This window comes from Lepisma saccharinum, chromosome 23, assembly GCF_977018435.1.
Source record: "Lepisma saccharinum chromosome 23, izLepSacc3.1, whole genome shotgun sequence".
NCBI classification, from domain to species: Eukaryota; Metazoa; Arthropoda; class Insecta; order Zygentoma; family Lepismatidae; genus Lepisma; species Lepisma saccharinum.
Genome location: NC_139251.1, coordinates 58,180,972 through 58,200,800, shown reverse-complemented (window position 1 = coordinate 58,200,800; position 19,829 = coordinate 58,180,972). Strand labels below are relative to the sequence as shown.

Sequence of the window (19,829 nt, the reverse complement as noted above, 5' to 3'; positions counted from 1 at the left end):
TTTTCTCTTAATTGCCCAAAAATATTTGATCATAACTTGCGCAACAGAAATGAAAGACAAACTGAAATTGATTTATGGAAAATAAAGTAAAATAGGCTTTATAAATAAAGTGAAGAATGTGAAAATTCTTTTTTTGCACTACATAGGTTACGGTAAATTTCGATAAATATAAGTTTAAAATATATATATTTTTGAAAGTTTGGTCAGCAACCAATTTTACAAGCAATATTTTTCGCATGACCTGAGAACACGCACGCAGCAGAACCCTTTCATTTATCTTGCACGTGAGCAGCAGGGATATTTCATGGAAGAATGATCATTACAAAGCATAGCTTTCCTTTCCACTATCGCTCCTTCTTCCTTTATTTAAATCTGTACAGATTTGTAAAACTGCTGCACATGTTTGCTCACCGTGGGCTATCTGCAGTAAACTGAACGCAAAGAGAATACTGAACTGCAGCGCCTTGAATAACGTAGTGTGGAAAACGACCCAAGAAACTGGTTCCCCAGACGGATGAGAAACATGAATGGCAGTGCGATCAATGTCGGTGCTAATTTTCTTATGAAAGTAATACGGCTTTGTTAGTTTTTGGAATATATTGTGTAGATTTGTTTGTCTTGAAAGGCGGCACGTGAATTGATGGAAACAGTTATATTTGTGGAGTGATTTGCAGTCACGAAATGACATTAATTTGGAAAGAAAAGTAAAATAAAATTAATAAATAAATAGCATGCGTAACACAAGAAGAAACATCGCAAAGTGATTCCGGACGTCAGGTGTTGGATTGTGTACTAGAGTTTTATTTTTCTATGTTATTAGAATATAAATAGTATCCTGACAGATATTTTATACCGAGGTGACAAACCACAAGTGTCGCTTGGAAGCGAGCAGTCCGTAATCAATGCAGCCTTTCGAACCGTAGGGATACAAGCTCTGACTGCACCGTTTCCTCAAGGAGATTTTACACCGAAGCGACACGTGACAAACGATACGAGGATTTCACACCAAAGCGACACGGGTCCTTCGGTCCAAGGCAACTTTCACACCGAAGCGACATATGTTGCTTGGAAACGAGCCAATCAAGAGCAAAATTTCCCATCGTAGCGACATGACGGGAAGCACAGGCCAGCGTTCTGTTGGTGAAATCCTCAAGCGACAAGTGTCGGGTTCTCTTTGTTGCTTTGGTGCGCAATCTCCCTAAAGCAAGACACTCATTGCATTGCGCATGCGCGAACAACAAACCACGGCAACATGTTGCAAGCTATTGAGGAAATGGCCCAGTTTGAGCGACGTGTCGCCTAGATCTGTTGTTGTAATGTGCGGTTTTTCGTATCGCCTATCTGTTGTTCGCACAATTAGCAGCGAACGCTTGCCAATAGACGGAAGGCACCATGTCGCTTGTCACTTAGTTGGGGACTCCTCCTGTAGCGCGTCGCTTCGGTCTGAGCACCCTTCCTTTAAGGAGCTTTCCGACCGAAGTAACAAGTAGCATGCGAATACGCCATATGAACGTGTCGTTTTTTGTTTGGACCCTCATGTGCAATGAATGCTATTTTACAGTCTGGAAGTGTGTGTCACTAGTGTGACAGTGTGAACATCCCCTGTCGTTTGTCCCATTGGTTTGAAAGTTGCCTTACACTCATGTCGATGGCACTAAGAAAGTTTTGTGGGGTTCCCCTTGTCGTTTCATGCAATCATCATTATCATCATCGCCGCGATTAGTTTAAAGCGAAAGAAAAGAGACAGTAAATATCAAAAATACAAATGCTTCAGTGTGTATATCTTTAAAAGAAATGATGGTGATGAAAATAATAATGAACCTAATTCATACAAAAAAAATAGTTGCGAAGAGCATTCCACGCGTATTTTTTCTCCCGTATTATTAACGAAAGTATGACGATAACAGGACGTGGTCGACTGTCTAGAATGTTCGTTAATATCTTCGCGACCACTCTACCAAATATCATAGCAATTATCACATTCATAGAAATGCTTCATGTAAAAGAATCAGACGTTGCAGCGAAAACTCCATTTACTTCCATTATAAGCAGACGAATACCAAGCACCGGGTTCAACACCAGCGCCTCTAGCGGATCATTTTCAAGTGGAACCAGACAGAGCGCTCAGAACTGTGCCGTTTTGCACACTACGTTATTCAAGGCGCTGTAACTGAACGCTTGAAGCAGTCGACAAACGAGCTGTCCCTAAGTCGTGACGTATTAACATGGCGGGCCGTGTTTTCAGCGCAACGCTAGCCACGTAACTTTGGAAGTCTCGTTTTTGCCTTAAACTGGACGCAGAGAAACGCGAGAACTTGCAGGGGTCATTTTTCCAGGGTGTAGTTTTTAAAATTGTTGCAAAAGAAATTGAGTCATATCTCATGTTGAAACCAAAAGCCACAGAAATATTGTCTTTTCCGAAGACACTGCCTTTACACCTTTCAATTCAATGTTATTATTTTCATAACCGGAAGTGCAGTCCCCGCCAGTGCCAAGGAAGCACAGAAATGTAAACATCCGGTGAATAGCGCCCTCGTCCTCTCTTATCAACCTTTATGCTGAAGTTTAGTAACCAGAAGTATTTAGCAGAAGACCTAATCTTCTTGAGAGCAGCTTTATTCTTCATCAACCTTTTATAAATCTCCCCGAAAACCTTACCACACATATGAAACACACAACTCGAGGTCTTTCTCATGCGTTTGTGTCAAGACTTTAAATTTTTTTGGCAATTCCTTAAAGAAACTGCTTGCTTATTCACTGCTCTACAAGTAACGGAACACAGACAAAACAATACGCGCTTTCCAGATTTCACCTGTGGACCGGCTGGTGCACCGCTGATGCACGCTTCGGCTTTCCGTATTTCACCGGGGCGCACCAAAGCTTTCACCAGGTTAAACCATGACGTGATCAATTTACACCAGCCTCAAGAGCTGCGGCTGGTGAATCAAAATGGCGTCGTCTGCACTGAAGCTTCTTCCGATTCGTGATATGCGTTCTGTAGGCAATAGTACGGTATGTCACGCTGATTTTGTTGCACGGAGGACGAATAACGTGGATGCAGACATAAACTGTCGACATTTTAAATACTACTACTCCTTCACTTGTACGGAAAGTGAAATAAAGTATGCCGATGCATCAAAACATGCGTCCATCTCCTGCTAAAACATGCAGGAAAGCATCCATTTGCAAAATTCGATATCATTACAAAGGAATAACACTTAAATTCGTGCTGCACATGCAAAATAAGATGTCGTTAAGTGAAAATATATAATATTCATGAAATATCTTCTGTCATTTAGTCACTGATGGTGATTTTCCCTTATAAACGCAAATATGCGTGCGCATTCCGAATCTAACTTTCATTTGTTTCAGTATGAAGCTTTCCGAATTTCGCCGAAATTGACGTCATATTTGGTGCACCAATCTGATGCACGCTTGTGAAATCTGGAAAGCGCGGAATGCATCTTGTTTAGCATGAAATGTCTCTGAAATTTAGACTTCATTTTCAAGATAACCCCATGACTTTTATAAAAGCGGGACAAATTGTGGCTTTTTAACCCTTCCTGGGTCGCGTGCCAAATGTTACGTGGATGGTCGCGGACGGTCTCAGAGACCGGTTTTTTAAAATATGCTAAATTATTGGTTTAAAACGCCAATGTAGCGATTATGTAGATCTTTTTTTACAAGTAATTGAGATTCTAAGAAACTGTGAAATGTACATTTTAGTTAATAAATTAAATACACAGAACAAAATAACTAATAAGCCACATCTTAAAAATTTCAATGTTACATGTCCGCACATAGAATTGGAAAAATGATTTGTTTTTTTTTTATAGTTTCTGTTTTCAGTCCATTCTATACACAGAAAAGCTAATCGGGACTGGACCTACAGTTTAAAGTGAGTAAAACCACTATGTTCCTCCACCGAGTATCGAACCCGGGACCTTCCGATTACAATGCGATTAAGTTAAAATTTAGTATCTTTTGCAAATAAAATAATTGGTGATTGAAAATCTTTATCATTTTTCACGACATACTTGCAAATGTTCCGCTGTTGGGTCTCAATGATCTGAATCAAACTGTGCATGTGTTGAGTCACTTTCCCTCGAAATTTCCAGAAATAGTCGTTTTATCCGTTCCTTTTGCTTTATGTCCATCTTATTACAACAGTTGTTCAGTTATTGCACAAGTATCACTGTTTAATAGAAATCACAACACAAATAAACAAGAAAGACACAGAACGGCAAACCGGATTTTCAGAAAAAAACAACTAGTTACGCCGATGGTCGCGCACGGACTCAGAGACCGGCCGCTTCAGTGAACCCCCCCCCCTAAAATTATGTAAAATGATGCAAGTCACTAGTATTCTTCAGTTTCATTGCCTACTTCCGTGGTTTGCAATGCGGGCTACGACGCCAAGGGTCCCATGTTCGAATATCGGTCTTGGCATTGATGTTTTCTGTGAGTTTTCATTCATAAATTTCATCATATCATCACTCATTCTCATCGTCGCGATTAGCCAAAATCAAAAGAAAAGCGACTCTAAATAACAAATTAAATCTTGTTCCATTTGCATATTATTATAGATGCCTACTAAACGTTCATTACTATTTGATATAGTGGCTAAAAGTTGCGTGCGTGTTTGATGTTTTCATTATTTTCAACATCACACCCCCTACATTTCATTCCGCACCCATTGGAAACCCTAGATGATACTCGTCCGGGTGAAAATGTTGTCTTGAGTCGTCCCATACCCACAGTAAACAAGAGCAGCTCTTTCCATTCAGTCCTCGCGAATAAGTGACACTTACTTGTTGAATTTCGGGGATAATACAACATTTCAGAAGCCCATTGGGAACATTGCAGGCCCCGTCGCTTCGCCCCATTGCCTGGGAATGAGTTGCGGCCGCTACGCCATTGCTAGGATTGGTAGTTGAATTGAAAATTATGCAAATTTCTTCTCATCAACAGGAAAACGGGTCTTTGGCACTTCGGTTCCATCTGCGACTTCCCATTATCATTCTATGTAAATATGGTGAGAAAATCTAGCGAATCCAGAGCGCAATGCAGTGTGTCGCGTTGCGTAGTTTTACTGTTACATGGTGCTGCCATCTCTTCTATCCCGTAGGAACTAAAGGAACAAATGAAGCGAAGAATTCACACTTGTATTTTGCTGTCTGCAGTGCTTTCCGACACTTGTTAAGTTAGTTGCGAGCAAAAAATAATAACTGGACGTTGTTTAACAGCGCCGATTTATATAATAATAATGTTTAAAATACCTTTCTTGTCAGTATTGTAGCCTTTAAGGGAAAAAAATCATTCGCGAGTGTTAAGTGTTGTGTACTTATTAGTGAAGTTTATGGATACAACGTCAAGTAAATAGTGAAGAAGAGGGAGGTCTAAAATTGGTAAGGAAGAGTTTTGAATTATATTAATTTTTGTTCTGTAGAATGGTAATAAACCGTGATATATCTAATGCTGAAAATTAGGTTAGAATAAAGCGCTTGTTTTCAGTATTTTTAAATGACTCTCAATGAGAATAGACCGATCTCTAAAAATAATTTCGCTGTGAAATGAAGCAAAATTTTTTTTTACGTTTTCAATGGAACTGATTTTTAAAAAAAGTTACATTGTTTTCCGAAGTATGCATTTGAGTAATAAAATTGGTGTTTGCTAAGCAGTTTATTATGTTGGTACTGCAGTACACGATAAATATATTTTTACTTTTTCTATCAATATTAAAGAGCCTGAAGCTAGCACACATATTAAAATTATGGCCATGGTTGTGAGAGTAAGATTTTGAAGTTGCCTTCACAGTACACAGCAACACCAAAATGTGTGTTGACCATTCAGACATATCAGAAGGTTCGAAAATTCATAACACTTTAGGCTTACTTCATTTAGAAATAATATGATTTAGCATTGCTTTATCCACACATCTTTTTTCTTGAAATGGTAAGGCTTTTTCTTTTTTTGTAGTTAGAGGGTTCGGAACACAGCTAGTTTTGTCAGTAGCAGAATGCATTTATTGAAATCATGTAAATAGCCTGCACATTTCACTATGCAGAAATAACGGTAACACTTTACTATACCGGAGACGGATTTCTTCAAATTTACAGGAGAAAGTACTTACGCAAATCATTTTCTGTAGCGTTGTTGATGTTCGGGAATGTAGTTTTGATCCATTTTAATGCATGTGGTTTTCTACGAAAATATATTTCCGACGTGCTATTGCTGCTGCCGCAATTTGCCTTCTGCATGAGAGCACAATACACTCTCGTATTGTCCGTATATGCTAAATTGAACGAAAGGAGTGCTAATGGAACCTAAGCTAACCTAGTAGGCATACCTCGTCCCCATGATGGTTCGTGGGGCTATCGTGAATTTTTGGGCTAACGCCAATGGTTTTTGGGGCTGCCCGTGGATGGTTTGTGGGAAATAAGGAACAACAGTGAGTACTCGTTAATGTAAGAAATAGACATTATTTTCACTAGAAATTCATTATTTCACCTAAAGAAATGTTCCGCAATGCAGAATAGTACGTTAGCAATGTAAAAAAATTGTGAAATAAATCATTGATAGGTGTCTCCGGTATAGTAAACCGAAATAACATTTTTGAGGTAGACCAAGTACAGAATTGTATAGTTTGAAGATATTTGGTCAGATATTGATTAAACACACACCATTCAAGGAAGACACAGTTTTAGCATAAAATGTTGTAGGTAAGTTCTTATGGCTTATTTTTTGTTTTGCATTACAGAAGTTATTAACATTTCTGGGTACTTTAGTATTATACGGACTACCTCATTTGTCTACGTTAAATTATATTCCCCTCGCAAACATGATTTTGTCGATCTTGAAACTGGGGCTAATACTCCTAACCTAACCAGGTAGTCCGTATAATACCGAAGTACCAATTTCTGAGTAACATTAACTTTAGGACAGAACTTTCATAAATTATAAAAAAATGCTAAAATTTCTCACATGAAATTTGAAAAATGCCATGTTCTAACAGGTCTGCAGAAGACCCTTTGCACCCCCGCCCCCCTCTTGCATGGGAAAAATCATGCTCCAGAAAACATAATTACTAAGCATACTATGCAGTAGCTCATTTGGTAGAGCATCTGACTGCCACACAGGAGACTCAGGTTCGATTCTCAGGGTGGGTGATCTAAGGTCGAATTTTTTCCGGCATTGTCCCCACATAAAGTGGCTATGGGGCTCGGGTAACAGTGAGATCTCCGCTGAACGGATCTTCATTTTTACAGAAGAAACTACTTACGGAAATGAGTTTCTGTAACATTCTGAAAGTTCGTGGAGGTATTTTCCTCCATCGTGGAATCTATTCGACTGGGAAATCATGTATTTTTGAAGAAAAATATCTCTCCGACGCACAATGACCGTTCCTTCCTCTACGTGAGCTGGATGTTCCGTACGTTTCATCACGTAACCCCCTGTCAGTGTTTCCAACCACGCCGTTCTTTTGCAAGAAGTGAAGATGATTTTTTTATTCTTCAAAACTGTATCGCATTGGTTTACGAGCAAAATTTTAACTATGCTTGCCTAACCTAACCTAACCTTGCCGGAAATGGTTCGTGGGGCCATGCGTCAATGGTTTGTGGGGCTATTCAGGTATTTTTCAGTTACGAAGGTTCGAAACACTGCATACCTCGAAACACTGCATACCCACATAATGCACAACGCGACTCAAGCTGTGCCTGCCATATTGTGTGTTGCGGAAGCGAAAAAACGAAGAACAATAATTACTGTTAATGTGAAAAATTTAAATTATTTTTGTGAAAAAAGCAAAATGCCACCTTAAAGAATCTTTCGCAATGCAGAATAGGTAAATACGAATGTTAGAAACGACGAAATAAACGAGTGAGAGGTGTTTGGTGGAGATTGCACTGGTACCATGGGGCTCACCCAGCCTCATATTAATGGGCACCTGGTGGCAACCCAGGGGCAAAGGCAGCCGGGCATGATGCTGATCACATCATCCCAACTATGGCCAAGATCAAGCATATGTGGAACTTTACCTCCACATCACCCCATATGTCTTCATGGCATGTGTGCACATGCCCAGCTTTACGAAATTAGAAATGTGTTTGTATCATGATTAGTTTGGGAGTTAAACAATCACAATTGGGGCAGATTTTAAAATTTTCAAACCAGAACAAGGATTTGCTTCTTAGCATTACTGGTTATACATTCATACTTGCAAGATTCTAAAGAATTTTCTTGGATAACCAGAAATAAATTTTATGTTATTCAAAGAATGAGGATTATTTTTGTTTTTTTGTAACACTACAAAATTAAGTGGATGTAACAAGTGATCAGAATGCTACAAAAGAAAAATATCTTTGTATAATTTCAAATGTAATTCAGTAAATCTTGAACGTGACAGTGGCAAAAGTATCTGTAACATATTTTCTGCTACTACTACATAAATTTTATGAAACTAAAGTTATGTGGAACTGCTTGAGCTGTAACTTTTGTCCCTAGCTGCAGTAGCACATATTCATGCAGTGTTGACCACTGACTATTATTAATAATAATAATGATAAATTTTTTTATTAAGCAAGCGAGGTTCAGCCAAGAGATGCTCTGCCACCTAACCCTTGTCGATATGATGATACATACATGATAAACTGTGTACAGATACACCTGTAAGAATACAAAAAAATTACATAAACACAAAGAAAAAGTGCAACTACAAATACAAAAGATATAGTAATTTATTTATTTATTTCCCTTCAACAGAGACAAGTCTCCAATTACAGAAGGTAGTATCAAAATATTACATTTTCATCAACTTGTACGTACGCGCATACACTCTCTCCCTCCTTTACACACACATTCACAAACATAGACAGATAATACATAATATACATATACATACATCTTTGTGACAGAACAGGTTTACTGCTTAACTATGACAACAGAAATTTTCAGATATTTACCCATTTCATCTGAATTACACAAAACAAGCATCACAAACACTGGCACAATACATCATTACAACAAAATTCTCATAATAAATACATTATTAAGAGAGGTACCCCTTTAACATATTCATAAATTTGGTCCGTGTCATACCAAAATCTAAGTCTACCAAATGATTTGAGATCTTGTTATATTCAAGGGTCATTTTTTTTTGTAGTGGGGAACTTTTTTACATTTCTGTTCTTGGGATTTTGTATGAGAGTAAACGTCTACTACGTAAATGACCCTGTCTCACATTAAACCATATTCTTTCTAGTATAGAACTACTATCAATATGTCCATTAATATTTCATACAGAAACATTTGTTGAGAAATTTCACGTCTATTTGACAGGCTCACAAAACAAAATTCATTTAACAAATCATTGTGTATTTTAAGGATTATTGGCAATATTTGATACTACTTATAATATAAAAATCTGAGAATTTTTTTCTGTATACGTTCAATTATATTTTTCTGGGAGTTACAGGTTGGTGCCCATACAGAGCAAGCATATTCTAATTTGCTTCTAACCAAACACGTGTAGAGCATACACAAAGAGCATATGTCATTTAAACTTTTAGCATTTCTTATTAGAAATCCAAGATTCCTGTAGGCATTCTGGGTAATGCAAGAAATATGCTCATGTAGCACACAAAGGTTGGGCCAACGTTTGGAAATGGTTATATATTTGTTGTGCCAATGGTTGGCAAACTGTTGGTGATGTCCGCCTTGCCATCAACCTCCCAAACAACTATTTCCCAATGTTGGCCCAACTACAATGGAAAAACTTTGCCAACCAAATCTATTTCCCAACATTGGCCCAACTACAATGGAAAAACTTTGCCAACCAAATCTATTTCCCAACATTGGCCCAACTACAATGGAAAAACTTTGCCAACCAAATCTATTTCCCAGAGTTGGGCTAACTACAGTGGAAAAACTTCCCAGCCATTAATACTCAAACCGAAAACCAACATACCAATGTTAATACTTTTGGCAAGTTTATGTTTATAATATTAATAAATATTTTACAAACAACTGCATCATTTCTTGTATGTATAGAAATTTATTAAGACATTTTCAAACACTGGAGAAGAATACAAGGAATGATAAAAAAACAACTTATGTATTTATGATTATAAAAGTAAAACATTTTTTAGCGGAGCGAATAAGCAAAATGAATTTCACATATACTATTCAAGACAATCACCTTCATACATTACAAAAAAAGTAGCAAGATGCTATTGTATTTATTGAAGGAAAAAGCTGTGTGAGGTTGACAATTCAGGTGTCAAAGAACATAATGTCATTTCAATAGAATAGCTTATTATTACAAAATGGAACACATCCAAATGCTGATGTGTCAGCGAAATCTGTAAAAAAGGTAAAGTGCCCCCCTGTGCATAGCACCACGACATGAAGGCATATAGGGGGTGTGGGGGTAATGCCCCACACTTTCTAGATCCGTTCGTGAGTGATGTGATCAGCATCATGCCCCTGACTGCCTTTACCCCCCAGGTACCCATGTTATTCGATGCTGGGTGGGGGGCGGGGCCGCTTCCATCGCTAGAAAAGTTCCCGGATTTGAACCGGCCGGGGATCGAACCCGGGACCTTTAGCATGGTAGTCAGACGCGTTACCGACTGAGCCACTGCGTGGTGTAAGAATATACTTTTTATGTAAATAAACTGAGGATACAATAACTCTATTCTTACATTCTTTTACCTTAAACATAAACAATCTACTGCTTGGAAGAGGTGAAGTGAAAATGTCCAATTTGTGTATGAAAACTTCATAATTTAATTATACATAGAAACCATCATTACTACAATCCTTTTCAATGGAGTTTACAAGAATAACATCACCATTTTTCGTTAATAAGCAATTATCAGGTGAGGTTGTTCCCACAATACAATTCTCATTTTCATTCAAAAGTATAGATTTGATGCAGACATTCCTATAAACAGGAGAATGTTTAATACTATGGCCATTGCTGTGTTGGCCAGATTTTTCTCCTAGTCTTTTAGCTACCTATTCCAAAGCTACCTGGACCACGAACCATCTTCCTAATTGTTTTCATAAAATTTTCAAATGGAAATGCAGAATATTCATCTAAAGGACCAAAGTTAGAAACATCTTCAACTACATGTAATAAATTATGAAAATTGTAGATCAAAAGTTCAGGAGAATAATACTCTGGCACATATTTAGCAAAAAATGAAGTAGTTCATGTGCAAAATTTTGCCATCTTTCCACTTTACTAAGGTCAGTGCTGGCTAAAATGTACAGAGAAACATGCAGGACAAGAAAATTATTAAATAAATGCTCTGGCAACACATCTTCAAAACTATAGTCCCACAATATAACAGAAATGCTCTAAATTGAGTAGCTTTCCAAAATTTGAACAGCTTCAATGATTGTGGTTTTCTGGAGAATTCTTTTGGAGTGTACTGACCAAGGACGATAAGTCGTTCAGAAATCTTCTGTGTATGCAAAGAACTCAATTTACATTTTTTTGGTATTTTCTCTACCCATACACACCAAGACAAACTAAATGCATCAAGTCAAGTGGAACTTGTGAAACTAAGCCTACATGTAAATCAGATAAAATGCTTCGAAACTGCTGGTGATCCTCATATTGCATGTTCTTAAAACTTGCATCTGTCCTAAATCATGCTCATACTGTCATGTGGTTCTCCCCAAGTATGTTCCTTCCTGAATGCATTTCTCACAGCCAAATAATGAATTATAAGATACAATGCACTTCAAAAATGCCCTTGCTGGATCATCTGCTACAATGCAACTTATGAAAAATCCATAAAGTTTAACTTAATCAAAATAACTGTTCTTTCCAATTCTGAACACTCATTAACAAATTCAAGGAAAAAATAATTTGAAGAACTTGGTTTTGATTCCCCATAATAAATTGCAATGATAAATACAGCATTGTTAATAGCCTGATCTAAGATTCCCAGCAAAGGCCAAAAACATTTTGTGGAACTTTTATGCAATGGAAGTCCATCAACGTTAATTTTCATAGTTAAAAATTGTTTAAAATTTTCAATTCTTTTCTGCTTTTCAAAAATCTCATAATGTGGTGAAGATATTAACCCTGTTTTCTTTGACACCAAAGTAAACAAATGAACCTCCTGAGCATGTTCTCAAGTCTATTGGTCTAGGGGTTTCAAGAAGAGTCCTTGAATCTAGAGAATCCGATATGTAAGGTTGCAAAATATGGAGAAAATCTGTAGATGCATTATTAGAAATATTGTATTTTTTTGCCCAAGAAATTAAATGCTCTGAAATAGGAGGTGAGGCAGTTTCCAAATCTGTTACATTACCCTCACTACTGCTACCACTACATGAACTACTTGAAAAATCACACACTTTCATCACAAGTATTTGAAAATGAACTTGTAGTCTGAACAACAGAACCACTTTGAATTATGTCTGTAGATCTTGAAACAGAAGGGACTTCATGAAATTCGCTCATTATAATTTCTGCAGCTTTAGAAATGATTCGTCTCTCGTATCTTGCTGAAAAACTATCACCAGTCTTTACTTGTTTACTTATTTCTTGATGTTCCTGCAGTTGCCTTTTCCTTTCTACGTTGCTCCCGGCCAACATCTCTATCTTTGACAAAGCGGAACCAGTTTTATATCACTGAGTGTATTTCATAATCTGATGCATTTGATTTACATGAATTCCTTCGAACTGAAACTAGAAACAATTCAAACAGTTAGATCCATGGATGAAGTCAAATGTAACATACCGTATGATATGTGTACTTGGGCCTATCTTTAGTATGATGATTCAACTTATTCCCTGTCCCATGAAAGATAATATTGACATATTATCCATGTGGGGTGACATTAATCCTTCACATCTAGACAGTTACTTATACTATACTATGCATGGACGTCCGCAGGATTTTTTCCAGGGAGGGGCAAGGAAGGTATTTTATCCAGGGGAGGGGGCAAACAAGGCACATTTTCCCCAAAAATAGTGTTGTTCCCTAAAAAAATTGCTTAAATTTGAATTTATGGTGTTCATGCAACAATTAACAGATTATTGTGGCTAAAATGAAATTATGTGTGTGAAATACATCATTTTTGGTTGATGTTCATTTTCCAGGGGGGGGGGGGGGGCATGCCCCCTTCCGGAAGCCCATGACTATATGGTAGGGAAAGGATGGGAAAGGAATTACAGAGATTTGCCACAATATTAATTTCGTGTGAGTGATGTAAAACTGCAGGAAAGAAACTTGCATGGCTAGCCTGGCCTCATCTGAGATCTAACTCACTACCTTCTGAATATAAAATGAAAGCTCAACTAACTGAGCTAGGCTTGCTGAAATGTGACAAATGAGTTTGCACTTATGAACACTGTTCTAGTAAAAGGAGAATACTTCAGTGTTACATGAAATAATATTAGTTTTTCCTTTTAAGTTAATAAGACAGCTGAAGTAAAAAAAAATACCAAAAACAATGGTAAAATTAAACAACAAATAAGTTTTTTTTAAATAAAAATGTTTCTTCTCAGAATGGCCCTACAGCCTAATTTAGTTATCAATTGAAAAAAGAAAATAAGAACAGCCTTCTAACTTACTTGATACAAGCTCCAATAATTTCAAATGTCGGAGGTATTTTGTTGTGTTTTCCAGTCCAGTTATGACGTGCTGCCAATGTGTTAGAAAATATTTTTTCCTGAATTCTTTGCACAATTTGCTGTATGTTTTTGCCTCCAATGAAACTCAGTATGATTCCTACAACAAAACATTAATTCAATCAAGAAGCACTGCACTGTGGACGATACAAGGTACACATTTTACAGTAAAATTCCGATCTCCGGGAAACATATTTCTTCAATTTTACAGGAGAAAGTACTTACGGAACTGAGTTTCTGTACACTTTTCAGAGGTTGTGGAAGTGTTTTCTCCCATTGTTCAATTTATTTGGCCGGTAAATCATGTATTTTTCTAGATTAATGTCTCTCTGATGCACAAAAGCTGTTGCCTCTATTTCCTTCCACTATGTAAACTGGACGTTGCGTGCGTTTCATGACGTAACCCCCGGTCAATGTTTCCAACCATGCATATTTGTAACTATGTTAATGTTACATAACCTACGTAAATCTGCATCTTAATATGCATGATTTTTGAGTACGTTAACCTAACCTAACGAAACAAAGTTAACGTAACGTAACTATTATAACCCTTTTTTTTTATCTAGGGAAGTAGTTATTTTTCAGTTAGGAAGGTTGGAAACACTGCATACCCACTGATGATAGACAACGTTAGTCAAAATTTGCCTGCCATATTGTGTGTAATGCAAGCGAAAAAGGAACGAACAATAATTACTCGATATGTGTAAAATTGAAATTATTTTAGTCAAAAAAGCGAAATCCCACCTTAAAGAATCTTTAGCGATGCATAATAGGTAAGTACGAATGTGAAAAATAACAAAATAAACGAACTTGAGACTTCTCCCGGAGATCGGAATTTTAATGAAAACTGAAATACTTCAATTTGCATGATTTTTCCAGTGAAACTTACAATGATGTAAAAAGAATTACATGGAGTTGAGATGTAATTCACCTCTCTTAAATTACAACATACCACTTTGAGCTACAGTTAATTACGCTGAAAATGTTAACTGCTCGATTAAAACAAAAAAAAAAGTTTGACATTATTAATTTCACTCATGGAAATATGTCAACTTACCATCTGCTTCATGTGCTCAGAAGAAAGTAACCACTCTTCAACCCTCTGAATGTCATCCTCTGTTTGACAAAGAAGCTTTAGATTTTCAGACAAGGGCTGATTTGAGGACATCAATGTTGGAGTCAAATTTTCCAAAATAAGCTTCTGATTTTCATGTATTTCTAACAGTCTATTCTCAATTTTTGCGAGATGACGTGAAATAACAGATAAACTACTCCCATGAAACTGGCAATTTGCAATGCTCTTGTCTGATCCAGATGTAGATTGTAGAGCTGAAGTTGCTTTGCCTTCACCTAGAATGAAGATGCCAGTGAAAGGAAAAGGTCAATCTCTTGCAATCAGTACAACATACATATTACAAATTGAAATAGGAAAATATCTACAGTGTGTTGTTGTACAGTTATAAACATGTTAGTGTATCTTCCTTCATCAAAAAGTGTCACAATTACTTTTAAAACTGCACATCAATTCACATTACATGCAACAATTGTTTCCAGTTTTATATCCATGAGAACAAGTATAGAAATGAAAACACAAGGAATTAGTTGGTGATGTTAAACACTGAGTAATTAATAAAATATAAATTTCTAACACATTAGTGACATTAATATGTTTGGAATCTTTTGTTAAACTTGAATTTACATTTTACTATGGTATACTGCTATCACATTTGAAACAGAACATGCCTCTGCACAGTTACTGGCTACTGTATACCACACTGTGTATAGTTGTCTGTTTTTGATTAAATATGGCTGTCAAACATGCTTGTCAGAATAACATAATAAATAATGAGTTTGACACATCATTTAAGAAATTTGTATGGTACTTGAATTTATTAAGTGTGGCTACAAACTAATTCTTTTCCAATTAATTTATGAATTACATACCTAATGATTCAGTGTATTTTTACTCAAAAGAACAGTGGAAATGAAAAATGTTGTGTTTGATGTTGCTTAACTATAATGCATCACGTCGCTAGAATGTGAAAACACAAGGATGTCTTCTGCATTTTAACCTTACTGGCGGTAACGGTTCAGATTGTGTTATGATTTTTTCAAATTCTCCTAACAGGAAGACTATTGTAGAATTTTGGCAATCATTGTCACACGAAACTTGAACCTTTGTTAATGTAATGATTACTGTTTGGAGTTCGAAAAAAGTTATTTATGTTGAAAAAATGGTAACAGTTCGGTATATCGGAGACACATTGCTTCATTTTTACAGAAGAAACTACTTACGGAAATGAGTTTCCCCAAATTTTCAACGTTCGTCGAGGTATTTTCTTTCATCGTGGAATCTATTTGACCGGGAAATCATGTATTTTTCAAGAGAAATATCTCACCAATGCACAATTGCCATTGCTTTCATTTGCTTCCCCTACGTGAAGCAGATATGATGACGTAACCCCCTGTCAGTGTTTCCAACCCCCCCCTTTTTTTAACTATGCTTGCCTAACCCAACCTAACCTTATCGGAAATGGTTCGTGGGGCTATTCATCAGCTACCCATGCATATTGTACAATTTGCACACGTGACGAACACGATAGTAGGTATTTTGGCCCAAGTTCCTTTTGTTTTATTGCAATTTCATCATGCTACGAATACAATTTTTACATGGTTCGATTTCGATGTACGTCTGTTAACACACATACTGCGGAGTTTTAGCGATTACTTAAGGTTTTGTTCAATATATGCTTTCGTGGTTAGGTTAGGCAGGTTAGGTTCGGTTCCCTTAGTTGTAAAATAAAGTCCCTAAATGCATTCTACTAAGGTTCCAATTTACTTCTACATTCATTCCCACGCTTCTACGATATTTACTGTCGCTTGTCGATGGAGAATATCTTGTCCATGAGAAGTGCGTAAGGTAATTTTCAAGGTGTTTTTTCAACATAAATAACTTTTTTTCTAGTCCAAACAGTGCTCATTACCTTAAGGAAGGTTTAAATTTCGTTTAACAATGATTTCCAAAATTCTACGATAATTAGTCTTTGTGCTAGGGGAAACCATAAAACAATCGGAACCGTTACCGGTATTTTTCAGTGAAGAAGGTTGGAAACACTGCATACCTACGACGGTAGTCAACTTGTGCCCGCCATATTGTGTGTTAGGGAAGCGAAAAACGGAATAACAGAAACTACTCTCTATGTGAAAAATTGTGTTTGTTTTCATGTAAAAAGCATAATGGTACCTTGAACTATGTTCCGCAATACACAATTGATAAGTACGAACCATGCAAAACACAAAATATCCGATTTTAATGTGTCTCCGATATAACGAACTGGTACCGAAAAAATTAACTTACGCAAGAATGTTTGCTTCCCATGGAGAATGCACTTTTGTTAACAACCGACTGTAAGTATTGTAGACTAGTGGGAATTGATGCTTAAGTAAATCGAAAGCTTACAAGAATGCATTTAGACAGTTAGAGAATTTATTGTAATGCTAAGAGAACCAAACCTGGCCTACCTAACTACAAAGGCATATATTGAACAAGATCTTAAGCAATTGCTAAAACTCTGCAATGTGTGTTAGCAGAAGTAAATCGAAATCAAACCATGTAAAAATTGTATTCGTAACATGATGAAATCACAATAAAACAAAAGGAACTTGAGCAACTGGCAACTGGAGAGATACGAAAAATACTCTTTCAACATTCTTCCTTGAGTTTGATCTTAGGTTGTGTGATTCAGTCTCTCTCTCGAAAAAATCGTCGATGTTTCTCATTATGCATAACAAGGAAATAATTTATAATTTCAATTGCAATTAAAAGACCCGGAAAAATTGAATTTTTGGTCCCAATGAAAAAAAAACGGGCTCATGTTCGATGTATTACATCCCGATTTCATGGTTATACACACACCAATTTTTGGTCGTAGGTTCCTACACATGTGTAATAATGAAATCCGGGAGAAAATGGTGATACATACAATGTTATTTTGTACATTCTTAGATATCTAACCGTTCCCAAAAATTGCCTCGGAATGCATAACTTTCGTAACTATGTAAATATGAATAACTCTGCAAGTAAATTTTAACATTATTTTTCATTATCTGTACTATTATCGAATTAAATCAGTGTGTCACTTACCTGTCTCAACGTAGTTTTCTGTAAAAAAAAAAACACAGCAATAAACTCCATATCCAATCTGGCCGCCATCACAATCGACTTTCGAACACACATCGATTATATGTATTTCCATATAAATCGTTATGTGAAATTGTTATTTTAAAAAAAAAACTTTCTCCGGAGGATGAACAAATCAAAGATCACGACATCGTTTTTACGTTTATATTTAACTAAATTCATTGAGAATGTTCTTTGCTATACTTTTCTGACAGCAGCCCGAGGCTCGTTTTGTCCTAAAAGAATTTCGTTCTTCATTTGGTTACCCTAAGCTTTACATTGTAGCGCAATAGAGATTGAATTCGCACTAATCGTTCACATTAGGTAAGTGCGGGACAGAAAATTTCTAGTCGGGACGGGGAAAATTCACCATTTCCCTATTAAATCGGAACATTTTCGGGACTAGAAATATTTTATTTTCCCCGACACTTCATAAAACTCGAATTTCACACGCTATTTCTCCGTCGAGTGATTTTTAGAGGTGGGTGCGGGACGGGATCGGGATGGGAATTTTTTTTAAATTCCGACATTCGGGACGGGAAAAATTCGCAATTTCCTGACGAAGTCGTGAAATTTTCGAGACGGAAAATGTTCAAGCTCTAGAACTTCACTTTAAGTGATTGCTTTTGCACATTTATTTTACGTTAAACAGAATTTATTTTTTCTTAGCTCACTGTAGGGTCTTGCTGATCGACAAGGGGAATTTTTCTTCTCTTTCTCGTTTGGCATTACGTCACTGGCCACTGTACGAAACCTTGAATGCAATGTTGGGCCAACCTACAATATGGGCGTAATTGACAACCATGTCTGCCAACAATGTGAATCATTGGCCCAACGTAAGATATTCGTTGGTGAGAACTACCAACTAGGGATGGCCAGATCCGGATCCTGGCGAATCCGAAATCCGGATCATAAATTTTTTCGGATCCGAATCCGGATCCAGAACTTTCGGATCCGGATCCAGAATTTTCGGATCCGGATCCGGTACTTTTGGATCCGGATCCAGCACTTTTGGATCCGGATCCGGATCCGTTTTGCCATCCCACATGCGCTTCTTTGGAAAGTAAGAATGTGCTTATAACATATTGTTACCTGCTAATATACCTATATATATAATATACATACACATATATATGTAGTGTGTATGCGCGCGTGCGCGATTTGTAATTAATTAATACGCTTACAAGGGAGGTCTAAGTCTCCCCCTCCGATTTCCATGAAACTTGGCAGGTGTATAGAGCCCCCCTCGAATGTCAAGATGAGGAGAAATTGAAGTGGGGATCTGACTCCGAAACCACGTAAATATGGCATAGGAAGAAACGGGGCATACGGTCTCTCTATACACCTGTCAAATTTCATGGAAATCGGAGGGGGAAACAGGGGTCAGATGATCCCCACGTCAATTTGTCCTAATCTTGACATTTGAGGCGGGTTTTGCCCCCTAAAACAGTTTTTTAGCTGAAACAAAAAAAACACGCAATTCTACCTTTGGGCTTCTCTATGCACCTGCGAAGTTTCATGAAAATCGGAGGGGAACACAGGGGTCAGATCCCCACTTGAATTTGTCCTCATCTTGACATTTGAGGGGAGGTTGCCCCCTAGAACAGATTTTTAGCCGAAACAAAAAACAACACACCTGCCAAGTTCCATGGAAATCGGAGGAGGACACAGGGGTCAGATCCCCACTTCAATTTGTCCTCAGCTTGACAATTGAGTGGGTTTTGCCCTGTAAAACAGTTTTTAGCTGAAACAAAAAAACACGTATTTCTTCCTTTGGGCCCCACTATACTCCTGCCAAGTTTCATGGAAATCGGAGGGGGACACATAGGTCAAATGCCCACTTAAATTTGTCCTCATATTGACATTTGAAGGGTTGCCCCCTAAAACAGTTTTTTATCCGAAACAAAAAAAAACAAAAAAACACGTATTTCTTCATTTGGGCCCCCTCTATAAATCAGCCAAGTTTCATGGAAATCGGAGGAGGACACAGGGGTC

General features: G+C 37.2%; 1 protein-coding gene across 2 annotated transcripts in view; it reads left to right on the top strand.

Annotated features, from left to right (window-relative positions):
* The first annotated feature begins 5,156 nt into the window (after window positions 1-5,156).
* Syn2 (Syntrophin-like 2) overlaps window positions 5,157-19,829 on the top strand; it is a 623,560-nt gene continuing 608,887 nt past the window's right edge. For both annotated transcript variants that reach the window (XM_083109950.1, XM_083109952.1), the window contains exon 1: window positions 5,157-5,408. The gene's annotated coding sequence lies outside the window, so the exon portion shown is untranslated. The remainder of the gene's footprint in view (window positions 5,409-19,829) is intronic.